This window comes from Bos javanicus, chromosome 3, assembly GCF_032452875.1.
Source record: "Bos javanicus breed banteng chromosome 3, ARS-OSU_banteng_1.0, whole genome shotgun sequence".
NCBI classification, from domain to species: Eukaryota; Metazoa; Chordata; class Mammalia; order Artiodactyla; family Bovidae; genus Bos; species Bos javanicus.
Window position 1 is genome coordinate 53,318,776 of NC_083870.1, and position 19,463 is coordinate 53,338,238.

At 42.0% G+C, this 19,463-nt stretch overlaps 1 long non-coding RNA gene across 2 annotated transcripts; it reads left to right on the plus strand.

Moving 5' to 3' along the window:
* Nucleotides 1–488: 488 nt before the first annotated feature.
* On the plus strand, nucleotides 489–18,210 carry LOC133245326 (uncharacterized). 2 transcript variants are annotated; one of them, XR_009735641.1, is made up of 4 exons: nucleotides 489–743; nucleotides 11,952–12,076; nucleotides 16,080–16,216; nucleotides 17,840–18,210. It is a non-coding gene; the product is annotated as an uncharacterized LOC133245326 (long non-coding RNA). The 2 variants fall into 2 exon arrangements; XR_009735640.1 differs by lacking the exon at nucleotides 17,840–18,210 and having other exon boundaries at nucleotides 502–743; nucleotides 16,080–16,514.
* Nucleotides 18,211–19,463: the final 1,253 nt, after the last annotated feature.

Sequence of the window (19,463 nt, forward strand, 5' to 3'; positions counted from 1 at the left end):
CCCAAGGTCAATCTTTTTGCCACTAAGGGAGCAGAGTTAAAATGTGAAACTTTATTTGATCCAAACACATGCTCCTTCCAAACAAAGGAGGAGAATACAGTTATTCCTAGTAATCACAAATTTCCCTTAAGAAAAATTCAGTGGTACACAAATGTACGCCTCTACACCTTTTTAGCAGCTTGGTTCCAGTACACATGAATGGAGGCCAGTCCTGTTGGGAGTAATTTTAAAAAGAGAGAACCGGGGTTCGGAAATGCAGTGAAATGAAGTTGCTCAGTCGTGTCCGACTTGGGAATGGAAAAGGGAGTTAAAACAGATGGCAAAGAAGAAGGACACGATTTTGCACTGCAGCCTTGGGAAAGATAAATGGCTCCCGCCTCAGAACTCTACCTGTCTCTGAGGAGGTGGGCGGAGCAACCGGCTGCAAGAAGCCAGGAGCGAAGTTAACACGTGCAGACCTGAGCAATCTAACCCCGAAGCCCGGCGGGGGAGAGACGAATGCTGACTACCTCTCCCTGCCAGAGCACAGTTGAGGCTCTCGGGTGCCTTTTCCATCTCCGGCAGTTACTCTGACTCGACTGCACAGACTGGAGCTGACATCAGAAAAGAGAACTCCCAGCCGCAAAATGAGAAAAGTGTGAACGTTTGGCTGGAGGATGAGAATCACTTAAAAATGCTTGTTAGCATGCATGTTACCTTTGAGGAAGCAGAGCAAATCGACAGTCATCCTATCGAAATATTGGGTAAGACAGATCATGAAAAGACAAGCAAAATGTCGAAAGGCAAAATAAATGTACCACACATCATTACTAATTTGGGGGTGGTGGGGGAGGTTAAATGATGGACTATGTTTGGTGTTTATGGCAGTTTTTTTTTTTTTTTTAATGCCAAGTTAAGAGCTTTTACACAAATATTTCTGACCTTTGTCTTAATTTTATATTCTCCATTAAGACCTTCCTTTCCTCAAAAGCAAATCCTATCACCACATTAACTTTTCAAATCTGAAGGCCCACAGTTGAGATGATTCAGCTTAAGTAGAAAAATGTCATTTAGCCAGACTCAACTCATCTGGAATTTATAATAACTATGCAAGTTGTTTGGAACTTAGTTTTGTACTAACCAAACAATGAAGAAAATAAAGTTATATTAAAAACTTTATACAAATAAGCCAGGAGAAGGCCCAATTCTGTTCCATCACTGGCAGTAAATAAATGTATATTGTACAAACATTGTTGCTTAAGCTATATTATTCTTAGAGTCTTTGGCAAAGGCTGTTGCTAATGTCCAATGGGCCTCTGCTGAATATTAGGATGAGTGGATTAGAACTCTACCTGGTGCCCCTGGCCATCAGCTTGCAGAGCTGGCTTCGGAAGCATGTGATCCTATGCAGTTACACTGTGCATGGCTTAATCCTCTACTGTCACTATATTGAAATTCTGGATAATTTTATCTTTGATCTTGTGTTTTGGAAGTCAAGTCTGATGAAACAATGGAGCATAAGCATGAATGAAAGAGTTTGTTCTCCTTTCTACACCACTCTATTTGCATGTGGCACATATGATGCCCCATGAGCACAGAATTCTGGGGGACCCATGATGTGTGGGAGTTCAGTGAGATTCAAAGCAAGCACATGAGAAGTGTGTTCTAGCTCTGATTGAGTGGAACCCAAACTTGTTTCACGTTCAGAAAGAAGGTAATGGCATTCTGAAAAATACAAATGACCCAGAAACCCTATTATATCTTTTCTTACTCCCCAATCACTTCTGCTGAAAATGATGACATAGAATGAAAGGAAAAGATGGCAAGCCATAATTCCTTTTGCTTTCAGTTCTTTCTTGCTTATCAGTAAGCTGTAGATAGAAAGTATTAGTGAAATGTACACATATCAAGAAGTGAAAAAAAAAGTTAATCTTGTGCAGGGTTTCCACTCTTCCAGTAAGAACAAAAATACATAAACATGTACAAACTATGAAATACAATTTGAGTAATCTAGGTGATTCTGCAAACATGGTAAGGCACTTATATTTGCATTTAAAGTGGGCATTGAACAATATAATCATTAACAGATTTGTGCTAGTAATTTTAATTTTTTTATTTTCTCAGAATGACATTAAATACCAAATAAAAAACATATGGACTTTCCTGGTGGTCCAGTGGTTAAGAATCCACCTGCCAAAGCAGAGGTCACGGGTCTGATCCCTGGTCTGGGAAGATTCCACATGCCACCAGGAAACCAAGCCAATGTGCCACAACTAGAGTCAGTACTCTAGAGGCTGTGAGCCACAATTACTGGAGCCCAAAGGCGCTAGAATTGGTACTCCAAAACAAGAGAAGACAACACAAGGAGAAGCTCACACACCACAACTAGAGCATATCCCCCACTCACCACAACTAGAGAAAGATCATGCATGGCAGCAAAGACCCAGCATGGCCAAAAATTTAAAAAAAAATTTTTTTTTAAGCATTATGACATACTGAAAAAGACTGCACAAGAGAAAAAAAAACTTTATATTTTAAATTTCTAACAGCATTTTTCCTGCTGTTTTAACAGTGGCCTCTTGTTTTAATTTTGCCCTAGTCCCAGAGTTTATGTATCCAGCCCTGACTATATACATCTGAGAGTAGAAATAGTTGTCACTACTTTTCATTGACTCACTGTTCCATGCATTTGACAATATTCAGCACTCATTATGTATGAGGAATGTGCTAGTGGCTGGGAATATGGTAATGAACAAAATAGGCATGGTCTCTACTCTGTTGGACTTCATTGTTCTTCCTTGAAATATAGCTATGCTTTAGGTTTTAGTGTCCTCTAATTCAATGGGATTTTCCCTGTTAGGTCTAAATTAACAAAGTTGAGTTTCCTGTCAATGACAGGGAAGAAGCCTTATTAGTATGTCTGAACTCCTTCTGCAAGAGTGATTTTGTCACTCATGGTAAATCAGCAACCATACAGAGTATGGAATCTGGGATGAGAATCCAGTGAGAAAGGACAGCTTGGGAGTCCAGCTGCCTGGGTTTCATCATAATTCTTACCTCTGGCTAAAGCTATGCCTTATTTGCACCTATTCTGACGGTCCCACCAGAAAAATGAGAAGGTGCTGGTCTCGCCACTCTCCAGTTCACCGTGATGTTACAGAAGTTAAAGGGCCGCACTTCTTCAGAAGCCTTCCTACCCGGTGTGTACACTTTCCAGACGTCAGCATTTTTGTGTCTCACAGAGATACCAAGAGCTGGCCTCCGAAGAAAGTGGGCCACAGACTGAAAGATGTTGGGGGAGGGGAGTGAAGGAAGGCAGAGGAGCCTGGAAATCATAGCTATCCAGAACCACTGAGGAGGGCGGCTCTTTTCTTCCTCTTTTCCCCTGAGAGTGTGTGCTGGTCTGGTCAGTAGGACCCTCGAGTCTAAACTGCACTGTATGGTTACAAAGTTCAGTCCTATATAATAACTCCCTCAATATGGTCCACCAGGCATGTCTGATCACTGGTTGCAGCCCATGGAAATCACTGTCAAGTTTGCTCCCCTTGATGAAGGAAGAGTTCTTGGGGAGTAACAAATATGCCATCATGAGGGAGATTGTAAGGGTGGAGCACTCATCCTTACCACAGGAAGGATGGGACTGCAGGAAATTGTGCACTAGCATCAAAGTGAGAGAAGCATGAGATTGGGAGCCTGGAGTCTGATTTCCCACTAATTAGCATATATCCTCTCAGCAAGTAGCTTTCTAGACCTTGGTTTCCTCATCTATTAAATGAGAGTTGAATAAGAATATTTCAGATATCAACTAAAGCTCGAACATTTTTCCTTTGTCCTTTGTCTATAGCCTTCTCCAATCAATCCTTTCCAAAAACATGCCTCTGTGTAGAGGTCACGGACCACATCTTTTTTGTCCTTGATTCCCCACTATCACATGGTACTGGGAACACAGTAGGTGCTCAAGAAATGTTTACTGAATGAATGTGTCTTTGGACAATCTCTGTGAATGGATGTTGCTTCTTCTTATCTCTTCCCAGAGAAACAGGGCAGAAATCTATGATAACATAAGAAAAGGAAAGCATTCTAATAGTTGATAACACAGAATACATTAAAGCAATGCTCAGTCACCATACATTAAGTCTTTTTAATGTAGCTTTTAAACAGCTTTTCTTATTAGCCAAATGAAATACAGTAATCCTTTAACTCTCCTGTGTCAGATTATCAGCTATTTCAAGTAAGTGTTAACATTTCTGTCACTGGCAAAAGTGAATTATATTTTCCTTTCCAAGCTTGCATCAACATGCCCAACAAGCAGGCTGAACACGCCTCTCTAATGGGACAGTGTGAGGTGCCACTGCTTGGTGATTATAAAGCAGCTCGACATCAGGGGGAGGGGCTATGACAGCCCCACCTGGCAGCTCGAGCAGAGCCAGGCAGCCCTGCAGAATGAGTGAATGAATGAATTGGGGTGTCCTCCCAGGTGAATAACAGGCCACCTACAACCTCCATGGCCTTGTTCTAGAAACAGCCTGCACAGAAAATTCTAGATGTTGTTATCCCTTGTGTGTTTCTGTGTCAGGGATGCTGACAGTAGAGGGGAGACCAGTTATTTTATGAGCAAACTCCCCTTTTTTAGAAATCTGGAAAATCTCTTCCCCAGGAAAATTCAGTTGGGTGACACAAAGTTCTCATTTTGCAAACCAGTTGATCACGGTCTTTCGGAGAGAGATCAAATTAAGAGAAAAATTGCAATAAGAATTCTAATTTCTTAGGTGTTAGAAGCAAGACAACAAGCCCAAAATTGAGCTCCATATCACCACCCTAGACTGAATTATAGTTTTGGCTCCCCTAGAGTTGAAATCTTAAACCATCAGGAATTGCCTGATCAGCACTAGTTAGGTAATCTGCCTGCTAGAACCCTGGTGTCCTCCAAAGGAACCTTGCATTAGTCAATCCACTTTTTTTCCTAGAATAACTTTCTGGTTCCTGCTCCCTTCTGTCTGTCTTTCATTTTGTACAGCTCCTCAGAGTTATCTGAGGAATTACAGATAACTCCTCAGAGTTATCTGTCTGCTGGATTGGATGCTGTCTGGTTCAAGCCAACAATGCTTTTAAAATGTATTCAGTTGAAGTTTGTTTATTAACACAAATGAATGTGGCCTGGCCCTTGTCACCCTTCCTCCCACCCTGAGTCCTGGGCGGCTGACCTCCTCTCAAGTGCTCCACACCTCGTCCCAGTCTTCACCGCTCTTCCTTCTGCTTGGCGTGATTGTCCAAGTCCTGTGCCCAAGCTGTTTACCAGTTCTTTCTAGCTTAACTCCTAATTTACTCTCCTGAAACGTGTAGGCAAAATACTTAGTTTCTAGTCGCAAACATTGGTCACAAGCACCAACTTTGGAGAAGTTGCCGTTTACCAAATTCTGAAGTCGCTGTGCCTTTGTGGCCTGCCTTCCTGGGAAGGAGAAAGGTGTCTGCTTGGCATTTTTACTCCACTTAAGTAAAGCCATGCTTGTATTTTTCAAAAATTAAAAAAAAAAAAAACAACACCTCGTTGTCTATAATAATTGGGAAAAAAATCAAGCTGGATTTAAAGTACAGTTTGTCTTGGAAAGAGAGGGATCTAGTGGGAAGAGTTGGAGTTGGAAGACGTGGGTCCATTTCCCAACACTAAGAAGTTCTGTGGTCTTGATCTTTCTGACCTCAGTGTCCTCATTTTTAGAAGAAGGAGACGATTGCCCCGCCATCTCCCAGAACGCTAGCAAGGATGAGATGATACCATGCTTGGGAAAGAAATGGCACAGGGCTCGGCAGGTGGCAGGTGCTCAGGTCAGTCAGGTCTGAATTCTTCTGAGTTCCCTGTGATACCTATGTCAGAGCAAGTTAAATATGTCATGAGATCCTGATCTCTTTACATGTTCTTCCTCTAATCTTGTAAATTAAGAGAACCTTACATTATTGGCATTGTCATCCCTGTGTTCGTATTACATATGTGTCACAAGGCATGTGGTAAGAAAATTATCTTTCCCATTCTTATTTTTAGGGTCATCCGCTTGCATTAACCTCCATTTGAAAATACTGGAAGCTAAATATGAATAGAAAATACAAAGTTCGCCAAACTAGAACTCGGGTCAGCGTTTGGGAACCAAAATCTTGCTTTATTGATACCCACAGAAAATTCCTGGGATATTCACAGCAGTTCTCCAGAGCTTGCTGCATCCCAAGAATGCCTGTGACCCTCTGAACTTTTGATCAATTGCTCATCTCTCATCTAAGATCTTATGCTAAACGAAGAGCAGGGTATCCCTAAGATTAGTTATTAATTATTTATATGTATTAATAATACATTGCACTACCCTTTCACTACAGTGCTGACTTTTGAATATACTCAAGTTTTATAAATTATTGTCAACTTGAATAAGGCAATTTGAATAGGCATGGCATTTTTCGATAAATCATTATAATCTAGATCAGTTTATCCCATGTACCCTCTGGTCAATTGCCCAGGGAAGAAAAATGCCTGGAGTGGTGATTTGATCTTTTTGGTCATTCTATTCTATTCCTTTTTTTCCTGGAAACAGCACCCAGAGTTTGCTAGAGATCCACCTGAGTTCAGCCCAAGTGAACCAGTTAAGTAAGCCGATTCTTCCTCTGTCCCCAGAGGTGGGCATGGGACCCAGATCTTGCCAATCAGAGAGTGGGAACACTTTGGTTCAGGATAGGCACGTGACCCAATCAAAGACAATCAGAACAATCCCAGTAATGCCAAGACATTTCCCCTGGGCTCTTTCCCTCATCTGAATTTATGTATCTATTTCTGTGTTTGGGAAAGAGGGTGGTTAGTTAAGACAACTTTTGTGTATGTGTCCAGGTTAGCAAGTTAGACCAGTAGGGAGGCAAATAAGGAACATGGTCTCTAAAACCATGAAGAATCATTTCTAGAAAGATCTTTGTTACCACTGATGGAGAACTTCCCTGCACCGAACACTGTATCGATCATCTCCTTTTTAAAAAAATTTTATTTATTTGCTTTGGCTATGCTGGGTCTTGGTTGCTATGTGGGCTTTTCTCTAGTTTTGGAGAGCAGGGGCTACTCTCTAATTGTGTTGCACAGGCTTCTCACTACGGTGGCTTCTCTTGTCGTACAGCATAGCCTTTAGGGCATGGGCTTCAGTAGTTGTGACTCCCAGCTCTAGAGCACAGACTCAATAGTTGTGGCACACAGGCTTAGTTGCCACACAACTTGTGGGGTCTTCCCTGACCAGGGATCAAACCCATGTCTCTTGCACTGGCAGGTGAATTCTTTACCACTGAGCCACTAGGGAAGCCAGGACAGTCTCCTTTTAATTCTCACAATAACTCCATGAAATAGATTATATTATTATTATGCACACTTTGCACATTAAGAAACTTGCCCAAAGTCACACAAATAGACAGTGACAGTCAGGATTTGAAGTGAATTTTTCCATGGACCAGGAGTAGGGGGATGAGGGAGATGGTTTCAGGATGAGTCAAGCACATTACATTTATTGTACACTTTATTTCTATTATTATGACATCAGCTCCACCTCAGATCATCAGGTATAAGATCCCAAAGCTTGGGTACCCTTGCTCTAGCTCCCAGCTCTCATGCTGCACAAATTGGCTACTCTAGCTCCTAGCTCTCATGCTCCATAAACTGGCTACTCATCAATCTAATTAATGATTTACAAAGAGCTCCTAATTTCCCCATGATGTAAATTTGTTATATCAGTTTTATTTTAGGTAAGAAGGGGAGAGTCTTTGTCACTTTATTCACTTGGTAATTGAAATGTTTCAGTCATTGTATTTTCCCAATGAGTGTTTCAAAGAGGTAGATATGCAAGTGAAAGACTGTTTTGTTTTGTTTCCTGCTAAACTAGCTTTCCTGCTAAACTAAACATATAGAGAATTTAAGCTATGGCAACTTCCCAATAGTCTAGGAAACCTAGTGTTATGGATTGTACTTTATTGATTAAAAAAAAAAAAACCTTCAGAATTATAAATGTGATTAAAAATTACCTTTAAATGTGACTCTGAATTTGGAAACCTACAATGAAAAAACAAGTGATGGGTAATTTCTCATGACATGAATGAACCTATGAAATATGCATTTCTCTTCTTCCCATCTTGCCTCAACTCATTTGGTGTTTCAGTTTGTATAGTAGTTAAAACTCCTGGCAGAGCAGAGGCAGTAATTGCAAACAGCTGTAAAGTATTACTCATCTTGCTGATCAAAATGACTTCCTGCTAAATAAACCATGAAAAAAGCTTTTCCGCCCACAGAGAAGTGAAGTGTAAATGATATATAGACTCTACCACGAAGAGATCAACAGATTGCATTTTCCTATAACTATGGTTTTATATAGCAACAGTCACTTTCAAAAATAGCTTAAAAACTGAGCTATGGTTAGGAAAAAATTTGGGTAATAGCATTCACATGGCAGTAGAGTCCTGAGAAATACTTGGTGTTTCAAAGAAGAAGCACCTAAAAATTCCTAAAAGGAGAGTTGTCTGGCTTCTTCTCTCAGACTTTCTAACTTGGTGACAGCAATTTATAGTGTGGCATATGTACGCTTATTTTGGACACCATTCCACTTATCTTACCTTGTACCCATGGAACATTAGCTAGGCATCCATGGCTTCCCAGGTGGCACTAGTCGTAAAGAATATGCCTGCCAGTGTAGGAGACATAAGAGATGTAGGTTCAACCCCTGGATCAGGAAGACCCACTGGAGGAGGAAATGGCATCCTACTCCAGTATTCTTACTGGGAGAATCTTATGGACAGAGGAGCTCGGCAGGCTACAGTCCACGGGGTCTCAAAGAGGCAGGCATGACTGAGCATCTAAGCACATAGCACAACAGGCCTTAGTCTTCTATTGTGGTTTTTAAGTTTCAAAGGAAACATGGCTGTTATAGAACTGACAATGGTAATGGAATTGATAATGGTGGTGGCATTGACAATATTGATGGCATTGATAATGGTGATGGCATTGATAATGGTGATGGCATTGGCAATATGATGGCATCTTAAAGAGAGACAGTAACTCAGAAACCCCTTTGCTTGTTGGTTTGCTCATCACTCTATACTCTGGAAAAAATTCTTATACAGGTACATTTATATATGTGTACACATCCACACCCTGGAGAAATCCTTGTATGTGTGTAGCAAAGAACATATTAAAGGGTGTTCATAATATCATTGTTTGAAACAGGAAAATGTCAGAAATAACCCAAATGTTCCTTATTGAGTAAAGGAATAAATAAAATATGGCATATTCATATGATAGATTACAACAGTTGAAGGAATGAGCTAAATCTATATGCATCATGATCAGATCTCAGACAATATTAAATGCAAAAAGCATAACTCCATGTATAGCATACTATTTGTGTAAATGTTTAAACCACATAAAAATATTTTTTATAAATGCACATGCTGCTGCTGCTAAGATGCTTCAGTTGTGTCCAACCCTTTGCAGCCCTTCAGACTTCTCTGTCGGAGAAGGCAATGGCACCGCACTCCAGTACTCTTGCCTGGAAAATCCCATAGATGCAGGAGCCTCGTAGGCTGCAGTCCATGGGGTCGCTGAGGGTTGGACACGACTGAGCAACTTCACTTTCACTTTTCACTTTCATGCATTGGAGAAGGAAATGGCAACCCACTCCAGTGTTCTTGCCTGGAGAATCCCAGGGATGGGGGAGCCTGGTGGGCTGCCGTCTATGGGGTCACACAGAGTTGGACACAACTGAAGTGACTTAGCAGCAGCAGCAGCAGGCTTCTCTGTCCATGGGATTCTCTAGGCAAGAATACTGGAGTGGATTGTCATGTCCTCCTCCAGGGGATCTTCCCAACTCAGGGATTGAACTTGCATCTGTTTATGTCTATCTCCGTTGGCAGGCAGGTTCTTTACCACTAGCGCCACCTGGGAAGCCACAAATGCACATACTTGTGCACAAAAGTATAGAAAATGGACTCCAAAATGTACAACAGATTTATTTCAGTGATTTGCTGTGAGCCACTGAAGGAGAGTGGGCCAAAGGTGGTGGGATATTAGCTTTGTATAGTATACTTTATGATACAACAGAATGGGACGTTAGCTAAGTGGTAATGTCCTTTAAAATAATTACTGAAAATAAATACAAGAAAATATTGTTGTTTGTTGTTGTTGTTTAGTCACTAAGTCCTGTCTGACTCTTTTTGCAACCCCATGGACTGTTGCCTGCCAGGCTCCCTCTGTCCATTGAATTTCCCAGGCAAGAATACTAAAGTGAGTTGCCATTTCCTTCTCCAGGGAATCTTCCCAACCCAGGAATCGAACCCACATCTCCTGCATTGGCAGGCAGATTCTTTACTGCTGAGCCACCAGGGAAACCCACCAGAAAATATTAACAGCGGTTAATTGTAAGAATTGGGAATATAAGTGCTTATTATATTCTTCTTTGCATGTCTCTGTAGCTTTTAAATTTATTAAAACAAAAAGCCAAGAAGGAAAACATTTATTAAAATATAAAGGAGTGAGCAGTTGAAAACAAAAGAACCTAGTTCTGAGCATCCTTGCTTCCTAGCAACCAAAGCAATCAGTGAAGGAAATGCAATGGATTAAGCAGTCCCCTATGTTTGCCACTTCACCAGAAGAAAGAAACTTTACCATAGGTCTCAAGTTTGAGTGGATCTTAATATGAAGGACCTTGAACGTACTTAATGTTTTTGAAAGCAATGCCATGCAATGTGCAAAGATGTCTCAGTAGTGCTGTAGGTGTGTTGAATCAGCTCTCAGTAAGTAACCTGGAATACTGTAAAATTAAACAGGTATACATCAGGCATGTTGCAGGTATGTTCAGTTCCAGATCACTGCAATAAAGCGAATATTGCAATAATGTGAGTCACATGAATTTTTTGGTTTCCCAGCACATTTAAAAGTTATAGTTATACTATAGTGTGGGCTTCCCTGGTGGCTCAGATGGTAAAGAATCTGCCTGCAATGCAGGAGACCCAGGTTCGACCCCTGGGTTGGGATCATTTCCCGGAGGAGGAAATGGCTACCCACTCTAGTATTCTTGTCTGGAGAATTCCATGGACAAAGGAGCCTGGTGGGCTATAGCCCATGGGGTCACAAAGTTGGACATGACTGAGTGACTAACACTTTCCTTACATAGTGTAGTCCAGAGGTCCCCAGTCTTTTTGGCAGCAGGGACCAGTTTCATGGAAGACAATTTTTCCATGGACTGAGGGGAAAGAGGGGATGGTTCAGGTGGTAATGCAAGCAATGGGGAACCATGAGGAGTGGCAGATGAAGCTTTGATTACCTTCCATGGCCCAGGTGGGTGGGACCCCTGGTAGGTCTGTTAAGTGTGCAATGGACTTGTCTAAAAAAAACTGTATATACCTTAATTTAAAAACACTTTAGGGGAGTTCCCCAGCGGTCCAGTTGTTAAACATCTTCCCTTTCTAATGCATGGGGTGTGGGTTTGATCCTTGATTGGACAGCTAAGATTCCACATGCCTCACTGCCAAAAAACCAAAACATAAAACAGAAACAATATTGTAACTAATTCAATAAAGACTTTAAAAATAATTTATTGCTTAAAAAAAACACTAACCATCATCTGAGCCTTCAGGGAATCATAATCTTTTTATTGGCAGAGGGTTTGAAATTTTGCAAGAATTATCAAAACATGACACAGAGACACGAAGTGAGCAAATGCTGTTGGAAAAATGATATTGGTAGACTTGCTTAATACAGGGTTGCCATAAACCTTCAATCTGTAAAAAACACAGTAAACCCAAGCACAATAAAATGAGGTACGCCTTCAATTTTGTGTAGGCAATCCAACTTCAGAGATGAAACATTAATAGGTGCCTTTCTCCTGATCTGGTTTAGCATAAATCTTGGAGAATGGAGAGGAGTAAATGCCTAGCATTCCCTCGGTTCTCAACCACTCTTCTTCCCACAGCAGATGACATCACATGCGGGATACCCTCCCAAGGGTATACTCAGTAGCAGGCACAGTTCTTACTCGAGAAAGTACATCATCATCCCAGCGAAATGAGATTCTCTGAAAGTCAATTACACTGACAGGTACGACTATCCAAGTATGGGTACGAATCATTCACAAGCACAGCTAATTTAATTCGTACTAATCATCATCTCCTTGGGGCATCTCTTTTTTTTGACTGAAACAAAATTTTGTTTTGATGCTGTGGTTGAAACTCTTGTCTTAGGCCAGAGCTCTCCATTATGTGTTGTTTTCTTCAAGCTTTTAAGAAGTGCTTTATGTAGGCAATGTAGGAGTACTGATTGGTAGGGCAGAAAGAAGGTTGTTGTCACTGTCCCTGTTTCTGTGGCCCAAGCTAAGGAGGGGAAAAGGTGTCTGAGAGAGACACCACAGCTGTCATGCCCAACCCTGACAAAGACCTGCTTCCATGCTTGGGAGGTGGCTTTAGGATCACGGTATAAGAGAATGAGCACTCAGCTAGCAGTGATGGTCCCAGCTATGTCTCTGCCTCTGACTTCCTGGGTGACCTCAGGCCAGTCACCCCAGTGGTGGCTCTCCTTCTCTCTCTTTGTCAGCTGCAAGGATGGAACTAGACAATGGCTTCTAAGCTTCCTCCCAGCTCTGGGACCCAGGATGTCAGGAAACCTGATGGTGTTGGCAGGATTGACCTCTGTGATAACCGGGGCCCTTTGCAAAATGAAAACGTGGGGCTCCGTGTCCAAAATTTATTAAGAATTTCAAGAAAATAGCAACAGAGCATTAAATCAAGGGTGGAACTTTTCTAAATTCGGGGTGCTTTGATTGCATAGATTCCCAAGCCTATAAAGCCAGTGCTTTATCAGCCTGCCATGGTGGAACTGGTTCACCTCTCAGGGCAAGTGAGAGGGAGCACATGTTAGGTTGGGGGCAGCCAGAGATGAGGCAAAGGGCGAGTAAGAAGGGCCCAACATAGTGTGTGGTGAGGGTGGAGTCACAGAGGGGCTTGACCCCACATGATCGTCTCTTCTGGCTTTCCAGATCTCGGGCATGGCAGGACTGCCCCAGATTTCAGAGACTTAACTTTTAAAGATCTTAACTTTATTCTGAAAGTCAGGCAAAGTCTGGGAGTGTAATTTTGCATAGCAGCTTTTATGCAAAGAGCCTAGCAGTCACCCCAGTTACGATGCTCAAGAAGCAGGTAGGTGATGCTGAAGTCTCAGCCAGTCAGGGTTAGTGTGTTGGTATGAGGTGGAAACCCCCAGCTAGAACACCAACCCCCATCTAGAATAACAACTTTCTGCCTTCTGCCTCTTATCTTGCTTTTGCTCACCACCCACCACCTCCACATCTGTAATCTTACTTGCTCATTGCATTGGTGGGAACCTAAGCTGTCTGGGCGGAGAAGGCAATGGCACCCCACTCCAGTACTCTTGCCTGGAAAATCCCATGGATGGAGGAGCCTGGTAGGCTGCAGTCCATGGGGTCGCTGAGGGTTGGACACGACTGAGCAACTTCACTTTCACTTTTCACTTTCATGCATTGGAGAAGGAAATGGCAACCCACTCCAGTGTTCTTGCCTGGAGAATCCCAGGGACGGGGGAGCCTGGTGGGCTGCCGTCTATGGGGTCACACAGAGTCGGACACGACCGAAGTGACTTAGCAGTAGCAGCAGCAAGCTGTCTGGGGAGGGGGGATCTGAGCTGCTTTAGTGGGAAAGTTCTGAAGACCCAGAAGTCTGTCCTGTATAAAAGATAACCCAGAACAAAGGCTGGGTGATCAGCCTCTGGAGGTGACTCCACTGAGCCCACACTGGTGCTGAATAAACCCTGTTTTTCTGCATCTCCGAGTGCTGCTTGTCTCTTTCTGCCACCATGGTTTCTATAACAGGTAGAGCTGTCTTGGATATTTGACAAGTGAGAACAGACCTCACTGTTGATGGTCAGAAACATTGCTCTTCTGCCTGATATTGAGTTGTGGTGTCCAGCCTTTGCCCTCACAATGAACACATTTACTTCTAGGCACATCCCCAGATGCCAGTGAGGATCCTTGACCCCTCAGTGTATGGAACCCCTCCTCAGCGTATGGAACATGGACAGGACCTCCGTTAGGGCCCCTTCTGCCATCCCCATCACTTCCCTTACTGGACTTGAAGAAATGAGGGTGCTTTTTGAAAGAGAGAGAGCCCAGGGCTGAAGGCCAGAAGACCTGAGGTTCAGCCCCCAATTCCCATTTATAAATTGAATGGCCAAAGAGAAGTCATTTGTTCTCCTGTGTTCCCACTGAAAAAATGGCAGTAAAATATCTGTCTCCTGGGGACACCATGGCCCTAAAATAACATAATATATAAATTTAAAAATAAAATCACTGCAACTACGGGATATAACTTGCGTTTCTTAAGACCCCCCCAAAGCTTCATGGATCCAAGTCATGATGATGATAATAATCATCTTTAGAGCTAGCCCCCAAGGCAGAAACTGCTGTAATCCCAACCCCCTAAATCCTTTGAGGCTCTGTATTTATCTGTACCATCTAGAAAAGGATGCACATGCAAATGAGCAAAGTCACATCAAAATTTGGAGAAGAGAAAAAAACAAGAGAAGAGGTTTAAGAGATTTACCCCACCAATCTCTTAGTAATTTTCGTGCTCATTATCAGTAAGCTGTGTTTTTCTTGTAAAAGAACTACTTGGGCGTGCAGTGACTTGAGATAATTAAGGATGCATTTACATTTTATGGAGCCACTAATGCCCTCAGCATTCAAGGATATCTGGCTTTAGTTACCCATGATACTTTCCTCCAATCAGTGAATATTAAAATATTTAACCTGTGGTCAGGCAATAACCTCTTAAGACACTGGGACTTGATTCAGCGATGTTAAGAGGTCAAAAGGGGATTTGTCAACAAAGAAAAACCATAGCTCCTCTCCAAATTCCACTTGCGCAAATGTTTTTCTCCTTTCTTAACCGTTTGAAGGATCTTGTTAAAATTTCCCATTTAAAATAGGAATTGGAAGGTCCACAGGGTAACTTAGGAAAGAACAGCTTTTAACATGGTTTCCAAAGGACAACACACACACACAAAGCAATGTTGCAAATAACTGGCCCTGTGAACAATGAGGATCAGAAGAAGGTAGAGAGTGTGACCAGCTGTTTTTCTGAAATCTCTTCCAGCTCTAACATCCATGTAGTTGTACAGAGGTTAGGATGTGTGATCACCCAGTGTCTAGTCCTCTGGGTCTCCTGGAGCAAAAAGATTCAGGCTCTCTTCAGTACCATGAAATCTGCCTAGACCTCACCTGCAAAGAGAAGAGTCCTGCCACACGTAGCTCCTGAAAGCCGTTTTTTCCACCGACAGAGGATGGAATTTCCTTTGCAAATCTAACCAGCCATCCTGCAAACTGACATAGGACCTGGGAATGAGATGGGCTGAAATTGTATGCCTGTGTTACACTGCCACCCTCTTATTTGGCCAAGTGCATGTAAATAATTGAACAAAATAAATTGCAGCCCAACACAGTCCACACAGCAGCAGGCAGTCAAAACCATCTGGGACTAGATATGTGAAGAAGGGAGTATAAAAACAGAGTATTTAGAAGTCTGATCTGTCTGTGGTTCTAATTTTCAAAGTCAGAAGAGACGAGTCCCCTAGGAGACTGGACCCTGCTTAGAAAGACACCTGAACCAAGCAATAAAATAATATGAAAATACCAAAAAATAAAAATAAAGAAGAGAAATAGACATGTAACTTCAGCACGGGACTCCTGTGGTATCTCGCAACACCATGCTTCATGAACCCCAAAGAAAGCGAAAAATCTAGCTAGTGTTATAAATCCTCGTCAGCTGAATTATTTCACATGTTGCAGCCTGACTTAAGTTATTCATCGCAGAGGCTAGCAGCTCCCTGATGCATCCTTCCATGTCACTGGACAGGGTAAAAATAATAAATTGGCCATTGTGAGACACTCTGAGTTCTGTGGGGTTGAGCAGAGCATATTTTATATTCTTCTCTAGGAACTGCCTCTTGTTGGTAGTAAATGGTTGCCAGCGCTGCTGTTTCTCAATAGACAAGTCCTAGAAGTACAGATAATTCAATTTTCATTCACTCTTAGGTCTCCTGCTACCCATGTTCTTCCTTGACACCGACAAGGCTGTACCTGTCTTCTCGGCCTGAGGCCTGAAGTAGTGCTGGTATGGTTGGCCCCTCGCCAGAAGAGATGATGAACCATTCTGAAAAGCCTCTCACCCGGTGGGTCCAGTGAGCACAAACTGTCCAGTGGTCATTTTAGCTGATTCTTCCTACTTAGCTCATGTCTTCCCAAGAACATAGATGCCAAGGTGTTGACTCGATAATCAACTGGGTTTGTATTTAAGTTTTTCAGGGTCTCCATTACAGTAGAAAATATCATGACACTGGTAGCATCCACTGTTACATTGAAATTAAATTACTACTTTCATACTGTTGGCATGACATGTACAATTCCTATACCTCCTTAGAAAACAGTATTAAGGATTATTAAGAGTTATTAAGGATCATTAAAACATTAATACAATTTGAAACAATAACCTTATCTATGAAAAATTCATTCTAAAGTTATTATTTAACAGTAAAAAAATAAGTGAGGTATGTATGCATGTAACCAATTTTGATACACATGGCTACATGGAACAATGTATCCCATACAATGTTAAAAGATAAAAGTTCAGGGACTAGAATATATTTTATGATGTTAACTATGAAAGAAAACATTGATCTATATAGGGAAAAGATGATAAAGGTGCAAAAATTGGTATTAGAGAAATCGGATTATGTAGAATTTTCCTGCACTCAAATCTGCCTGCAACACTGCTTTTACATTAAAAAAAAAAAAAAAAAAAAAGCTTAAAGATACTGAGAATGTCGATCAGTATTTGGCAGTTCTTCTGAAACTGGATCTAAACAACTCAACTCTTCCAATTGTTTTGAAACAAAGTGAAAGAGGAAGTTTACCTTTTTAATTGTTTTTAAATAACCAGGCATAGGGTCTTTAATCTCACAGTTGGCTTCTTTGTTTGAACATTTCACCTGTAATTATCTTCATGATCCTCCACAAGATTTTAAAAAGCTGAGAGGTGTACTTTGGTGTTTCCACAGTCTCTCTCCTCTACTGTCCTGAGATTCTTAATTGCATTTTTAAAGAGCCCTCATCCTCCATTTCTAAAGGTAGAATGCAGAGACAAGAACTGGGCTTGATGACAGTCTGCCTGCCAAGAATTCAAACCGCTCAGTCGTGTCCGACTCTTTACGACTCCGTGGATTGTAGCCCACCAGGCTCCTCTGTCCATGGGATTCTCCAGGCAAGAATACTGGAGTGGGTTGCCATTTCCTTCTCCAGGGGATCTTCCCGACCCAGGGATCGAACCCAGGTCTCCCACATTGCAGGCAGAGGCTTTAACCTCTGAGCCACCAGGGAAGCCCAATTCAAACCACAACACACTACAAACCACTCAGATAGGAGGCCCTCCATCAAGAGCCATCATCGGACAGTATAAAATGTAAACCACATACCCCCAAATAGCAAATATTGTGGGTGGCCGTGGCGCTGGCATTTGGAAAGATGAGTAAATGCAATTAAGAAACCAGGCAAGGACGTAAACATCCCATGTAGCTTACAAAAGGCCAGCCACATTGTGTTTATTTTAATATTGTTTAGCGGTAACACCTAATAAAGAGAGCATCCTGATTGTGCGAACTAAATTTTCAGTCATAATGAATGCTACAAACTTAACCTCCCAAGTTTAAATAGGCTACAACGTCTTGGGAAAAATGCAAGAAAAATTATTTGATAAAGGTGACGGTTTTTCACACCTGAAAATAATGTTTTTCTTCCAGCCTGTCTTGATCAACAGTCGGCAGCAACACATTGCAGATATAATCTCAAGGCCTTGTGGCATGTACTTGTCACTACATGCATAACTTACTATGGACAGAGGGTCACGGAGATTTTGAACATAATTTCCCACACGACAGGAGATGAAATAGACCACACTGGAAGAAGGCAAGAAGAAGCTAGGTCTCTGGAGTACCAAAAAGTAAACTTCAGCCAGTTCTAGAAACAGATAAACAGCAGGAAATATACTTTCAGATGGGCTACTTTCTCAGTAGCTGCTGCTTTCAAGAACTCTGGGGAAAGGATGAGTTACTGGGTAAGAATGTAATAGGAAAAGGCCTTCCCTGGAAAGATTTGGAGTGGAGGGAAATCAGCATGTCCTCATTTGTGTCTTACTTTCTTCTCTCCCTTTGTGATCCCCCTTTTCTTGAAGCATAACCTAGCCCCTGAACGTGACACCTGTCCCCCGCGTCGGAACCTACTCTTGAGACTGCACTCCTGATACATGTAGTGAGGTGTTAAGTCAATGCTGTACCTTTCAATGTGTGTATAAATATTAAGCTTTCTTTCTATGCTGTCTTTCAATGAAGGAGAATCAGACTTCAATAAACAAGACATTGAGGAACAAGAGAATTTTCCTGTATCCCAGAAACCATTCTTCCCAGTGTCCTCCAGAATGACCTTGAACCTGCTTTGCCTAGTAACTCAGCTGGTAAAGAATCCACCTGCAATGCAGAAGACCCCAATTCAATTCCTGGGTTGGAAAGATCCCCTGGAGAAGGGGTAGACTACCCAATCCAGTATTCTTGGGCTTCCCTGGTGGCTCAGATAGTAAAAGTATATGCCTGCAATGTAGGAGACCTGGGTTTGATCCCTGGGTTGGGAAGATCCCCTGGAGGAAGCCATGGCAACCCACTCCAGTATTCTTGCCTGGAGAAGCCCCATGGACAGAGGAGCCTGGCGGGCTATGCAGTCACAAAGAGTTGGATGCGACTGAGTGACTAAACACAATCACAGGATTATTATGAGGATTAGATAAGTTCATCCTTGGAAGTCTGTGGTGCCATGCCTGATGCAAATGAAGGGCACAATATGTATTAACTATTATTATTATCACCATTTGATAGAAAAATTTTCTGAAACAAAAGTCACATGAAAACATCATCAGTCATAAAATACATGTGAGTGAAAGCATGTAGGAAGCTAGTTTATGATGCAGAACAGTTCAAAACGAATGTTGGCCATCTGGGCTCCCAACCTGGTGTCACCACATGGCCACTGTGTGACCCTAGGCCTCAGATTCCTGCCTGGAAAAGTAGGGAGATAATATTTGTTCCACAGAGTTGCTGTAAAGATTAAACCTGCTAAGAAATTTAAAACCCTGAACAGTGACTGACACAAAATCAATCCCCAATGAATGGTAGCAGGAAGAAAGAGTGCTCTTCAAGTAAAATTTTGTCCCCAGAAAATGTTTTGAGAAGGAATGAGTGTTTGAGAATCTTACTGTTGGAGCTGGGGCTACAAATAAGCCCCAAGAGGTGAACAAATGGAGAAATCAGTTTTCAGGGTTTGCTGGTCCCTGGGCTGGAGAATATTTCAAAGATGTGGGGGCCCAAAGCCCGAGCC